This window comes from Ictidomys tridecemlineatus, chromosome 5, assembly GCF_052094955.1.
Source record: "Ictidomys tridecemlineatus isolate mIctTri1 chromosome 5, mIctTri1.hap1, whole genome shotgun sequence".
NCBI lineage: Eukaryota > Metazoa > Chordata > Mammalia > Rodentia > Sciuridae > Ictidomys > Ictidomys tridecemlineatus.
This window is the reverse complement of record NC_135481.1, coordinates 99073510-99088056: the sequence shown is the minus strand read 5'-3', so window position 1 is coordinate 99088056 and position 14547 is coordinate 99073510.

Here is a 14547-nt window from a genome sequence, read left to right as displayed (position 1 = left end):
GCTGGGCTCCTGGACTTTGGAGGCACAATGCACCCACCTCCTCCCCCATCCCACCGAGAAGTAACTCTCTGAGCTCGAGCTAAGAACTTTGCTAAAGTCCACAGCCTCCCCCCTACTGGTATTTAGTAAGAATAACAGCCTTCTGGGGGAAATGCAGATTCCTGAATGCTATAGACTGGATGTTGAATGTCTTCCCAAGGTTCACGGGTTAGGTTTTGGTCCACAGGGTGTTATTCTGAGAGGGAGGAATCTTTGGGAGGTGGGGCCTTGTGTAAGGGATTTTGAGACTTTCTTTTCCTCTCTCTTTCTCTTTCTGCTTCCTGACTGGTGATCATAAAGGTTCTACTGTGCCATGCACTTATAGTATGCCACCCTAGCCAGAGGCCCAAAATTATTCACTACGCATTTTGGATTGGAACCTCCAAAATGATGAGCCAAAATAAACCTTTTCTTTTTATGTTACTTGCCTCAGCCATTTTGTTATAGTAACTGGAAACTGACTAATACATTAAGCTCCATCAGGCTGAGTTGTATTCCTTAGATCTACAGTTGTTGCATTTCTTGATATGCGGAGATTTTCACACTGGTGGTATGACAGGGAGTCTAAGAGACTCCTCAGACCCTCAGTGGTTCCCCATCTGCTACTTAAAAGTTCTGCCCAATATCAGAACATTCTGGGTCCCCTGGACTCCTCTTGATGCTTCCAAGTTCAGAAACCAAAGGTATGCAATCATGGGAAAGGTTCCATAACTCCAAGAAAATTAGTTAAGCCTGGATTCTCTTAAGAGGGTCAAGAAGTTAAGACTTCAAGCATGTCTCTGTCACTAAAGAGCGCCTGCCACCTTCTTACTGTACGAATAGGAAAACTAAGTCTTAGAGAGTAATTTTCCCAAACTCACCCAGATAACAAGTGGCAGAGCTAGAATTTGAATGGAAGCCTTCCTTCTTCAGAGGCTCAGTTTCCACCCCATACTGTGCCTTTTGTGTTAGCCAAGTGCTTGTGGTGGTTTTAGAGCATGCTTATAAGTTCTTATCCTTCTTTCAAAAGAGGGAGCCTGGCTCCCCTCTCCTTGAATGTGGGCTGAACACAGGGAGTCTAATGAGTAGAATGTGGTGGGAGGGATGCTCTGTGGATGCTATGTGACTCTGGAGGCTAGGTCACCGAGTCAGCATCCTCCCTTTCTCGGAAGACACCAGCAACCATGTTGTGCGGAAGCCCCCCTGCATGGAGAGGCCACCTGAGTATCCTAGCTGACAGTACCCGCTGGACTCTCAACCCACAACCAGAATCAATCTCCAGGTAGGTGGTAGACTGAGACTTCAGTGGATCCCAGCTCCAGCCTTTGAGTTCTGTGACTGAGGTTCCAGATATGGAGCAGAGAGAGGCCAACCTCATCATGCTCTGTCTGAAATTGAGATATAAGTCATCATTGCTGTTTTAAGCTGGTAAGTTTTGAAGGTAATGTATCTGATTTTGGGGCAAGTAATCTAATGCAGCATTAGATAATTAGTACTGTGGATTTCTTGAAATAGATCTGAAATATTCAGAATAAATAATACATCGACTTGGGGTATTCATTCAAACATTCAAACAGTAAATACATCTGGAGCACCTTCTATGTGTCTGGCTATGTAGCAGGCATTGAGGATACAATAGTAAGCCAGGAGGATATGATCTTTGCTTTTGGCTCACTAGGAGGTAGAAGTGATGCCTTTGTCTTCTGCCAGAGAGTTAGTACAGAAATCAATGAGAGTGTGCACCCAGGGCACTTTCCCAGTGAGTTAGGAAGCCAGGGCAAGAAGAAATAATTTGGGTAAAAGACTGTCATAGTTAGTCTAGAGAATTTTCTGACATTTGTGCATAGAAGTAGGAGGGAATATGTGTTAGGCAAAGGGGTCAGCAAATAAATTAGAAATTGTGAAACTGAAAATGGATGTGTCTAACTCAATTCAGTCACAAGTGTCTTACTGGATGTTGCACAGCTTGTGAACTGGTCCCAGGTCCTGGGTCCTTTGTCAAACCCTCCCTTGACTCCCTAACCCTTATGTCCTGGGAATACCTATAACAGACACTTGAGTAACTCCTTATTCGGCTCAAAGGATTTATGACTGTCATCTCTTTTGCTGTCTTCACAAAATCAGGAAGAAGTTAGGGTTAGCATGATTCTCATTTTACAGCTAAAAAGAAGCTAGGCAAATTGCGTTCCTAGTTCCAGGAGCTGGTGTATCAGAACTGCTGGGTACCAGGGACTTTGATGATGACGAAGATGATGATAATGATTCTTAGCTCATATCCTGTATCACTATTGTGATCACCATGCTCTGGACTAATGTTCTAGAAATGAACACACAATGTCTTAGGGCATCAATACTGATATCAATCTGCTCTGACTCATCTTCTATTCTTGTGGCACTGAAGCTAGAGTCAAATTCCCGGAGAGGACAGTCTGGTGGACTTAGCTTGGGTCTTGGGCTCTCTCTTTGGCTGGAGGACCAGGAGCAACTTCCTTAGCTGCCTGGCCATGATTTCTGGAAATGGAGGCAGAGGGCTGTTAGTAAAGGAGGGGTGTGGGGAGCATGGGCCAAGCTGTGTAGGTAAAGGGCACACACTCCATATGCTCACAGTCCAGTATGGTAGCCAGAAGTCATTTGTGGCTATTTAAATTTAAATTCAACCTTAAATAAAATTAAACATGGAGTTCCCCAGTCACTAGACACATTTCAAGAACTCAGTAGCCGCCTGGCCTGGTGGTGCACACCTGTAATACCAGCGGTTCAGGAGGCTGAGGCAGGAGGATCTCGAGTTCAAAGCCAGTCTCAGCAACAGCGAGGTGCTCAGCAACTCAGTGAGACCCTGTCTCTGAATAAAATACAAAATAGGACTGGGGATGTGGGTCAGTGGTTGAGTGCCTCTGAGTTCAAGCCCCAGTACCCCTCACCCCGCAAAAAAAACAAAAAAGAACCCCCCCCCCAAAAATAAAAAAACACAGCTCAGTAGCCATATTTGGCTCATGACCTCTGCAGTGAGCTATACAGATTATAGCATCTTCCCATCGTCACAGAAATTTCTGTTGGACAGTGCTACTCAACGATTCTTATTAAGATTCACCTTTCCCTTTTGCTGTTTTATCTCATTAATTATGAACATGGAAAAAGCAAAAAAAGAAGGTGAGTCATAATCTTCAGCCCTTTGTTCAGCAGGCATATGCTAAGCACCTGTGTTGAATCATGCATGGTTGTACACCTCAGGGATAACTGGGAGGGGCCTCAGATATCTTCGGTTCCTTAGAATCGCCCAGGGAACTCTTGATACCTGGGCTCCACCCCACAGAGTTTCTGATGAAACTGGTCAAGAGAGAAGCTTGGTACCCAGAATTCAGGGAGGCTCCCAGGTGATGCTAATGTGTAGCTGGGCTTGCGAACCAATGGAATCCGGTCTGGCCAGTGGAGTGATTAGCTTCAGATAGACCTGAAAACCTGAGTCAGCCCAAGTCTGAATTTCCCTCCAGGGTTCTTAAGACAAAAATCAGAGTTCTCTGTAGATTTGTCCTCTGTCTGAATTGAATGCAAAATTCTTAGAGGAGAACAAGACTCCTCTTCTTTCATCCAAACATAAGCTAATCCATTTTGAAAAAATTGCCAAAAGAATCTCAGATTTGGAGTATTTATTTATTTATGGTACTGGGGATTGAACTTCCATCCCCAGCCCTTTTTATTTTTATTTTGAGACAGGGACTTGCTAAATTGCTGAGGCTGGCCTGGAACTTGCCAACCTCCTGCCTTAGCCTTCTGTATTGCTGGGATTATATGAAATGCACCGCGGCTGCTTTGCTTAACCCCCAGGACAATCTTGCAAGGCCAGTATTGCTGATACCCACTTACAGATGAGCAAACTGAGATTCAAAGATGTTAAAGAGAACTCATCCGAGTTTGCACACTGGCATCCCAGCCCCAGAGTGCATATTATTTTCTGCAAACTACCCTGCGTCTGCCCCAGTGCTGGGAGTCTGGGGCACTTGGCAGACAGCTTCCTTCTTCTCTGGATCCATGTAGGGAGGGAAGTTCTGTGCAGGTGGGATGCAGTCCTCTGGTGTTGCCGGAAGCCCTGGAGCTGATAGAATCTGGACAGTAGATACCTGTGTTTAGTGAGAGTACTCACAACCTGGAGGGCAGGGGATTGGGGATTAGGCAGGTGAGGGGATTTGAGTGGGGTTCTTTTAGTTGATGGTTGTGCCAGGAAGCTTTTGGCTAAGGGATTTGGAGGCAGCCAAGGGCATGGATGTCCCTGGAGCAGTTAGCTCTCAGACCCCTCGCAGTTATGGTGCCTACTTGGTGTATGTATTATCTATTCTTGGCCTGGATTCCTTGGGCTGGCAGAGAGTCTCTGTCGCCGTGTATCTTTGCAATCTGAATCCCTTCCTGACACTTCCTGGGCAGCCTGGCTTGGCCTCCAGGGGCTGGGAAGGGGCAGAAGGCATTGTGTCCATTCCAAAGAACTCTAACAGAGCAGTCTCGCCCCTGCTGTTCTCTGGGGACCACCTCATAGTGGCTTTCCTAGTCATAGGAGATCCAGGCCTTGGGCAGCAGCAAGGGCCACACTTAGAATGAGTGGGGCCTCATCTGGGTGCCATTCATCAGGTCTACGTGGCAGCAAAGTCACCCACCACCATGACACAAAGAGCACAGAATATCAGAGGAAAGAACCTTAAAGATCCCGTCCAGCTCTTATTTCACAGATGGGAAACAGGCTCAGGGAGGTGACAGGACTTGCTTAGAATTCCACAGAGATCACAGGTGAACTTAGGGCTCCCTCCTTTCTGGCCCAGGCTGCCCTTCCTGATGTATTCTCCAGCAGGGTCACAGGTGAGCCCCTGAAGGCTCTGCAGAGTCTTCCACTACCTCCCAGGGGACTTTGTAGGAAATGCACTTCACTGTGAACAGCCACCTCCATCAGTACAGTCACTTGCCCAGCATTTGTCTGTGGAGTGGCTCTGTGATAAGGACTGTCACTGTGAGACCGTACTCTTCCCTGCACCCAGAGGAAGGGGCTCTTGTCATCCCCTTCTACTGGAGAAAATGGAGGTTCAGAGAGGGGGCCACATGCCCAAGTCCACAGCCTGCCAAGTGAGGCAGAGGCAGAATTTGCACCCCAGGCTTGCTGAGTCCCCTTCCTTGGTCACAGTACTCTGCTGCCTCCCCAAGATGCCCCTCCTCCAGTGCGCTACCCATTGGGATTTATGGCCCATGTCCCCAGGGGACTGATGGGCAGCCATCAGCCCCAGCAGGAGTGGGTGGTGGGTGGCAGGGTGGGAGGTGGCTAGGATGCCCTTGCTGTCCATCAGCTGTGCCAAGGAAGGGAAGACAGTGCTTCTGGTGGGTCCTCTCCTGGCAAGGGGCGATTTTCTGGTGCGCTTGGCATTGGACACTCAGGGAGGGCTTCCCGTGCATGGGCAGAATGCCCAGTCAGGCTGCAGGACGAATGGGCAACATGTGTGCCCCAGGCTAGTACACAGCTGGCTTGTGATTGTGCGTCTGCCTGCAGTGAAATAATAATTCTCTGTTATTGCAGGAGGCAGAGAATAGACACAGTATTCGGGGCTGGGTCCTGAGATCATGCTTTGCTCTATCCCCATCCCTTCTCTTGGGTCATGGCCTCTTAGGGAAAATTAATTATGAAGCTTGAGTATGTGTCGGGGGTTAGCTCTTGTGGCAGGTGCAAACAGGCCCTAGATGACCCCTTGGAGGAAATCTTCACATTCTTGCTCTGTCTGGCTCACAAAGGACCCTTGTTCCCTCCTGACTGCCGCGGGAAGAGACAGGGAGTGATTGACAGCACTGCCGAGCTGGCCCCTGGAGATGAGAGAGAAGGGCTGGCCACTGGTCTGTTCCCGTCTGTCACAGATAGATAGGCTGTGTCAGGAAGCACACGACAGCCAGGCTCCAAGGATCCAACTCAGCCAAGAGTACAGTGGCCTTGTTATGGTTTGGATGTGAGGTGTCCCTGAAAGCCCCTGTTAGTGCAGGAATGTCTGAGGGTGCAATGACTGGCTGTGAGGGCTGAGACCTAATCAGCCGTCCTAGTTTGGATGGGCGGACGGGGTGGTGGCTGTCGCAGGGATGGTGTGGCTGGAGGAGGTGGATCACTAGGGTGTGTCCTGGAAGGGAGCATCTTCCCTGTGGACCCCTCCTCCCTCTGCTTTCTGGGTGCCTTGAGCAAAGCAGCGTCCTCTGCCATGACCTTCCACCGTGATGTTCTACCTCACCTTGGGCCTGGAAAAGGAGTCATCCCACCGTGGACTGAGCCTCCGAAACTGTGGACAAAAATCAACTTTCCCAACCAGACACCGTGGCAGATGCCTGTAATACCAGGGGCTTGAAGGCTGAGGCAGAAGGATCAAGTTAGGTCAGCTTCAGCAACTTAGCAAGACCCTGCCTCCAAAAAAGAATAAATGAGTGAATGAATGAATGAATAAAGGCTGGGATGTAGCTGTGGTAGAGCACCCCTGGATTCAATCCCCAGTACCAAAATAAACTATTTCTCCTCTAAGTTGCTCTTCTCAGGTATTTTTCTCTTAGCCATGAAAAGCTGACTACGATAGGTGTCTTGCTAAGTGTTTGGTGGGTGCGCTATCGCAGGGCTTCTCCAACTTGAGTGTGCATCAGGAGAACCTGGGGCTCCTTACAACACGCTGGCTGGTCCCTTCCCCAGAGTTTCCCATCCAGCAGCCTGGGTGAGGCTGCAATTCTGCATTTCTAACATGTTCCCTTTGAAAATAACTGTGTGGAAGTATAATTTTCAAAAAATGTAGAACTTTATACGAGTATGAAATGAATTCGTGTTAAAGATCACATTTGTTTAATGCCTTAGTTAATAAGTGAGCCAGAAAGTTATTAAAACCACTTAAGGGGAAAATTTAAAGAGACAAATAGAATTAGCAATGCTGAAATGAACTTGCTAATGGACATAAAACTGGCTAATATTCCTTTTTTTTTTTTTTTTTTGTACTGGGGATTGAACTCAGGGGCATTCAACCACTGAGCCACATCCCCAGCCCTATTTTGTATTTTATTTAGAGAGAGGGTCTCACTGAGTTGCTTAGTGCCTTGCTTTTTGCTGAGCCTGGTTTTGAATTTGTGATCCTCCTGTCTCAGCCTCCTGAGCCAGATTTCAGGCATGCACCACCATGCCCAGCCTGGCTAATATTCTCTAAGATAGAGTGTTATTTAAAAAAAAAAATGTATGTATCTCTGGTGGACAAAATTCATTTGCATATTGCTACAGTTTGGATCTTGAATTTCCCCAAAGGCCGGTGTTTTAAAGGCTTGGTCTCCAGGGTTATGCAATTGGAGGTAGTGGAACCTTTAAGAGGTGTGGCCTAGTGGGAGGTCCTTAGGTCATGGGAGGGGGCATGTCCTTGAATGGGATTGTGGGACCCCAGAGCCCCTGTTGCTCTCCCTTGTTTCCTGACCATGAGGTAAACTCTTTTGCTTTGCTATGTGCATGAGGTGCTATCTCACCACAAGCCCAAAGGCAATGGAACCAACTGATCATGGACTGGAACCTCTAAAACTGTGAGCCAAAATATACTTTTGTCTTTATAAGTTGAATATCTCAGGTGTTTCATAATATTGCCAGAAAGCTGACACACATATCTATGGGCAGTAATACATATTCTTTTTACTATTAGTTTTCTACAACTAAGCTTCTATCCTTAGAGGGTTATAAAGGAGTCAGTTGTAAATGTACACCCTGTGGAATTGAGTAGTCAGCAGAGAGCCCCTAAATCATCTGGAGGACTTGTTAAAACACAGGTTGATGGTCCCATCCCAATGTCATTGGTGCTTTTGATCATTTCGTGAGTGACCCAAAGACCGGAACGGAGTGACGTCAGAGTGGATCGCAGTGAAGTCGCTCTCCTTCTTGTGTTTCATAAGTCATGTTCACGTCCCAAGACTTCATTCTTGGCCATTTTCTTCTCTAGACGGATGGAAACAAGGACAGCGATGAGAACTGGGTGGTGTCCATGGCAGCAGGGCCGAGCAGGAGGAGGAGGTGCTGGGAGGCTGGGCTCAGAGACAGGGGTGTGAGTCACCAGCTCAGGCTCAGGCGACAGCCAGCATGTCTCCTCACCAGCCACTGTTCCCAGGAAGCAGCCTGGCCTCACCATTAAGGGTTCTACAGTTAAGGATTCTTGGGGAGGCAGGAAGGAGGCAGAGGGGACCTCAGCTCCCACCAAGAGTTGGCCAAAGTGCAGAAGAATTTTTAGCTCATCTATTGAATAAGACCTTGTGACAGGAGCATCAAGCCCCTGGATTTTGATGGAATGATAAGCTCTTTGGGGTTCCCCTACCCCCCAGGCCATTTAGTGACTGTTGAATAGAACTCTGAATCAGTGAGAATTCCTTCTTTAATTCTTGGGCTTTATTCCTGGCCAGTAATTCTCTTCTTGGCCTCTGATGTCACTTCTTTGGCTGTTCTCCTTGTGTGGCCTAAGCATTTTGTTCAATCAATACCCATTGGGAAGCAGGAAGAATAAGTAGAAAACCTTTCCAAAGCATGTTCAGTGGTGTCAGTGAAAAGGAGCATCTCAAATTTGTACAAAGTTTTTCATTTGCAAAGTATTTTCCCCCAGACATAATCTCATTCAGTTTGATATCTTTAATCTTTGCCTTTTAAAATAGCTTAAAATATCACGTATCTAGGCAGAAATCTGATAACGTGTGTAAGACCTCTTCGTTGAAAATGTTCTATCATTGAAAGAAACTAAAATCTAGGTCAGTCTAGGGGTAGACCACATTCATGGATTGGAAGACTCTGGATTGCAAAGATGTCAGTTGTCTCCAAATTAATCTTTAGAGGGAGTGCAGATCTTTATGAAAATACTGGGAATGTTTCATTTGTGGAAATTGACAAGCTGATTTCTAAAATTCATGAAAATTCAAAGGGCCAAGGATAGCAAACACGATTTTGAAGAATTATTAAAATGAAAAAATTATTTGAACGAAGAAACTGGTAAACATAAGTAAATGACCCATTTCATGTAACAACACAAAATGCACAAGAATAATCAAGATTTATTATAACTCCGTAGTCCTAGGACAATGTGGTATTCCTCCCAGACCTGCTCTAAGTTTTACTTGTGTGTATGGTTCTGGGCACTACTGGATTGTGGAGTATGGGGGACTTTCAGGGCCTCAGTACACATCTGTGCCCTCTTTCAGTTGTCTAAGCTGCCTGGAGACTGTCTTACACGTCTATGTTCATGGCAGACATGATCAGTAATCCAAAGGCCACCCCTCAAGTTTTAGGCCATCCATTTTCCACGTGGCAACTAGTCACTCTGTTATAATCTGGATCTGGAGGTCTCCCAAAGTCTCATGTGTTAAAGGCTTGGCCACCACCCACGCTATTGGGAGGCGGAGGAAACTTTTAAGAGGTGGGGCTTAGTGAAAGGCAGTTAGGTCACTGGGGGTGTGGTAGTTCTGTGAAAAGGGAGGGTCTGATTCAGACATGTTGCCCAGAGTAACAGCCGTGAATTCATAAGAATCTGGGTGAAGAGGGGGCCTTAGTTTGCAGCAGGCCTCTCGCCTGTAACACTAGGAAGGCAGGCCCAACCCCTCCATTGGACTTCAATAGCCCTTTACCTGTGGCCCCTCCTGGCCTCTCCAGCCTTACCAACTGTCACCCTTTCAAACCTTCTAGACATCTTCAGCTCCTTCAGGGACTGACTCTAGTTTAAGGTCGTAGGCAACCTGCATTCCTCTGCCTAGTTCTTTCTTCCCCGACCCCTTTCCTGCCTGAAGAGTTCCTACTTACCTTCCAGTTTAAACTTCCACACCTTAGGAAGGCTGGGGTCCCTGACGCCTTAGACAGGACAACCCCCTGTCCCAAGCTCTTAGACAACCCATTGCTCCCCCTTCCATAATGCTCTGTGCCCTTATTCAGGATCTCTCCTTCCAGTCACACGGGAACGGGGGCTGTCTGTCTCGCACACCACCGTCTCTTACTCCTAGGTTGGTGCCTGGCACAGAGAGTAGGGGCTCCATCAACATCCATTATCCACATAAATGAGTGAATGTACAAATTCAAAATCATTGGAAAGGCGGATTTTGTAAAATTGAATCTATTAAGTCTTGCCTATCTTCACATTTTGGCAAAGAATCCCCATGATGCGTTGGTGCCATGTCCGAAATTCTAGAAGGGTGGGTTAGTGTCTCTCCAGAGTTACCAAAACCTGTCCTCCTTCTCCAAATGCTTGTCAGGCTGGGAGGGAGAGTGTGGCTGAACTGGCCAGCCTTCTCCCCCTGGGGAGAAATGAGGCCAAGGCGGATGCCTGGTGTCATCTTTGAGTGTGACAAATGGGACATACCCATTGTCTTTGGTGAGCCAAAGGTTTTGTCTTGTTGGTTGATCTTGCAAGAAGTCACCTTGAGGGCTAGACCAGCAGCACTGAGAGTGGCAGTTTGTGTCCAGCGGGACGGTTTAAAGTCCCCAGAGGAGTGGGGGGGAAGGGGTGCTGGCCTCAGAGGAGGCATTTGCTCCCGGTTTTGTGTGGTTACATGAAATGGGTCATTCACTTATGTTAACCAGTTTCTTTGTTCAAATAGTTTTTCATTATAATAAAAGAATAAATGAATCTTTAGCACTGAAAATTTAGAAAATGCTGATAAAAAAAAAAAGGAAATAAAAATCCCTCAGCTACTCAGAATCAAGGCCACCATATCTAACAGGTAGAGAAAGCACTGTGCCTAGGGCCCCACAAATGTTTTAATTTTAAATTCTCTTAAAATTAGAAGAAAGATAAATATAATAATAATAATAATGAATATATAATAACAACTCTAGTCTGGATTATACTCATCATTACATTAATGAACCTTCCCCCCCAGGACTGAGGATGGGAACCCCGGGCCTCCTGCATGCTAGGCAAGTGCTGTTCCACCCTGTTAAATCCCCAGCCTATCTTCATCTTGTACTAATGCAGTCATGAAATATAATTTCCCACATCTTTTATGGAGGAAGAGACACATGAAGGCAAATGTGTCCAAAGCCCATAGAGCCACACTGCGACTCTGGCAGAAATAACCATTTCTAATGGTTTGATTCTGAAAGCAACATATACAATATCATTCTTAACGCCCGCGTATTGTTCAAGTGAGTGGATATATTGTAATGTCTTTTGCTAACCTCTCTGGTGTTTCCAGGATTTTTTTCAGTTATGAATGACACTCCGATGAACACTGTGCCCTCAAAAACAGTACATTCAGGAGCTGGGGTTGTGGCTCAGCGGTAGAGCACTTGCCTAAAATGCGTGAGGCACTGGGTTCAATAATCAGCACTGCATATAAATAAATGAAATAAAAAGTCTATCAACAACAATAACAAAGCAAACAAACAAAACCTGTGCATTCACCTATGATTGTTTCCTTTAATAAGTTTCTAGATGTATAATTTTGAAGCATGATATTGAAGAAGTTATGAACATACCTCCCCCAAATATTATCCTGTTCTGTCATATTGAGTTTTTTTTTTTTTTTGGTATGGGGGATCAAAGTCACAAAGCCACATATCCAGCCCTTTTATATATTTTGTTTAGAGGCAGGGTCTTGTTGAGTTGCTTTGAGCCTCACTAAGTTGCTGAGGCTGGCTTTGAACTCACCATCCTCCTGCCTCAGCCTCCTGAACTGCTGGGATCATATGGACTATTTTGAGTTAAAGGCACTTGAAGAATGGCAGATGCAAGCCAGGAAAATTTAGGTCAACTCCTCTTATCTTTCTAGTTACTTCTGTAGCTAATTAACTACTCAAGCCCAAGTCCCTTTGCCTCCTTACATTTTCATAATTGGCTACTCTTTGTCCAATTTAGTATCTAAGTGTTCAATGTTAACTGTTGTCTTTGAGTTTTCATTTCCTTATGAGGGTTCTGTGCCATGTAAACTTGCATACTTTTCATCTTTCAATTTCCTCTTGTTATGTCAATTTATTTCTCAGGCCTGGTCAAAAATCCTAAAAGAGCAGAGAGATAAAATTTTTCTCCTCTAAAGTAGATTGTACTCTTGGCTTTTTTTTTTTTTTTTTGGTAATACTGGGGATTGAACTCAGGAGTGCTTAGCCTCTAAGCCACATCCTCGGCCCTTTGCTCAGGAACTCACTAAATGGTTGAGACTGGCCTCCGCCTCCTGAGTCACAGGGATTAGCTAAAATAGATTATGCTTCATTTCACAGTGGAAGGGTATGAGTGCAACATGGGCCACTTGTGATGTTACCTGAGGATGTCCTGGAGCCTTGTCTTACATTTCTTTGTGCTCCTTAAGTCAACTTGTGTTGATCTCACCTGTCAAAGTGGCAGGAGTTCAGTTCTGGGGGTGGCTGGGTCTTGCTCCACCTGTCCAAAGTCATGCAAAGCGCTGAAGGCCCCCTCTGGGATACTTCACCATGCTATATCTCAGCTTGTGTGTGCCCCTTGGGCTCCTGTCAATGCTGCCTCTATGCCACATTTGAGGCACAGGACTCTTGGGAGGACTTGAAGCCTGTGGCTGTGCCAGCATGGAGACATGTTCCATCAGAACAGAAAGAACCGCACAGCTCCCCTCAGCAGTGTGGGGGACTGTGTCTTCTGCCTCTGGCTACTCTTACCTCTTCCTGCAGGGCTACATTTCTTCAGTTTTTGCTTTAGCAGCAAATAGTCTTGGCTGGAAGCTCATTCATTGGCTTTCTGCTCTACAAAATCCACCAGGTAATCCATTCCAAATGCCTCAGGACCAGCTTAAACTTAAAGGAGGGGTGAACACAGAGGAGTTCAAGACCAAATAAAATTCTCCAGCGATTCAACTGCAAATAGAATGAAAATGTGTAGAGTGGTGCTAATACTTTAGAAAAGAAAGCCCTCATGGTACTCACTGAGCTGGCTTCTGGATGCACTCAGTAGGGCTACATCTTGACCATGGAGAAGGGAGACGTGGGTTCTGTGGTTAAGTCACTTCTGCATTTTGGTAACAAGTACAAATGCCCAGCTGCGTGGTGAAGCAGAAAGATGTTTTTTTGTTGTTGTTGTTATTCTTTTTTCTTTCTTTCTTTGTTTCTTTCTTCCCTATTTCTCTCTCCTTTGGCATTGATGTTTTCCGATGTGAAGTAGGTTAATGTGCCTATGTAGCAGATTTTACTTGGCTTAGAGGTGCATGGCGTAGGGGAGGCAAAAATTTACCTTTCCCCTCTTACAGCTTTTCAGCTCAGCCTGATAATTAAATTGACAAGAGACATCGACAGGAGAAAAGCCTTCAGATGTATATAATGCAAATTTTAAGTGTCATGGAGACTTCACAGAGAAATAAGACCAAAGACGTGCTTGGAGTTGAACATTTTTTTATACTGACTTGAACCAAGAATAGTAAGTTGCCCAAGAGTTATTAAATTACATGGGGGGGGGGAAAGTAAAAGCATCTAAGAATTGTGTTAACAAGGTGTGGAGAGATTCCTGTCGTAACTTTCCATTCTTGATAAGAATGGTACTGTCCTTCCAGTGTAGGGGCTCTTATGAATCAGAACCAAGTTCAGGGGGCTCTTCCTGCCCCGGCTGGCAGTTCTGCAGGTGCCTTTAACTCAGTCACTACACCAGGGGGGCAGATTTGGGGCTGTCCTGTTCTTAGTTCCTTCAGCAGGAAGGAGGCCATTGAAAACCATGATCTTGAGACTGACCTTGTGCTCTCTGTAGACTGACCTTGTGCTCTCTGTAGCCTTTGTCTCTGGTCAGCCTTAACTGCACCTGTATTTCTTGCAGTTTCTTACAAAGAAACTTCCTTTCCAGAGTCAAAATATTTCAACTGAAGTTGTTTTGAGCCGGAGGGAAATGTTTGAAAGCTCAGCCTTTGTTAGCCCCCAAAACATTGTTTCATCTACAGTGAATGGAAATAGTCACTTCCTTAGGGAAACCTTTGTCATTGAAACCTGCTTTGATTATGGAAGCAAATGTTTTGGCTTTAAAGAAGGCCCCCACGGCTTCTTCTAACAGTTCTCTAGACATTTATTGTAGGATTACTTATTTATTTATTATTTGGTACCAGGGATTGAACCCAGGGGTGCTTAACCACTGGACCACATTTCTAGCCTTTTAAAATATTTTATTTAGAGACAGAGTCTTGCTGAGTTGCTTAGGACCTCAGTAAGTTGCTGAGGCTGGCTTTGCACTTGCGATCCTCCTGCCTCAGCCTCCCGAATCGCTGGGATTATAAGTATGCACCATCACTGCCACGCCCGGCTTACTGTGGGGTGATGATGGTGTTATGGTTTAGGTGTGGTGTCCCTTCAAAAGCTCACATGTGAGACCATGCAAGAAGGTTTGGAGGAGAAATGATTGTGATGCAGCCTTAACCTAATCAGTGAATTAATCCCTGATGAGGCTGACTGAGTGGTAACTGGAAGCAGGTGGGGTGTGGCTGGAGGAGGTGGTTCACTGGGGCACAGCTTTGGGGTATATATTTGTATCGGGAGTGGAGTCTTTCTCCTTCCATTTGAGCTGCTTCTCTGTGCTACACCTTTCCACCATGATG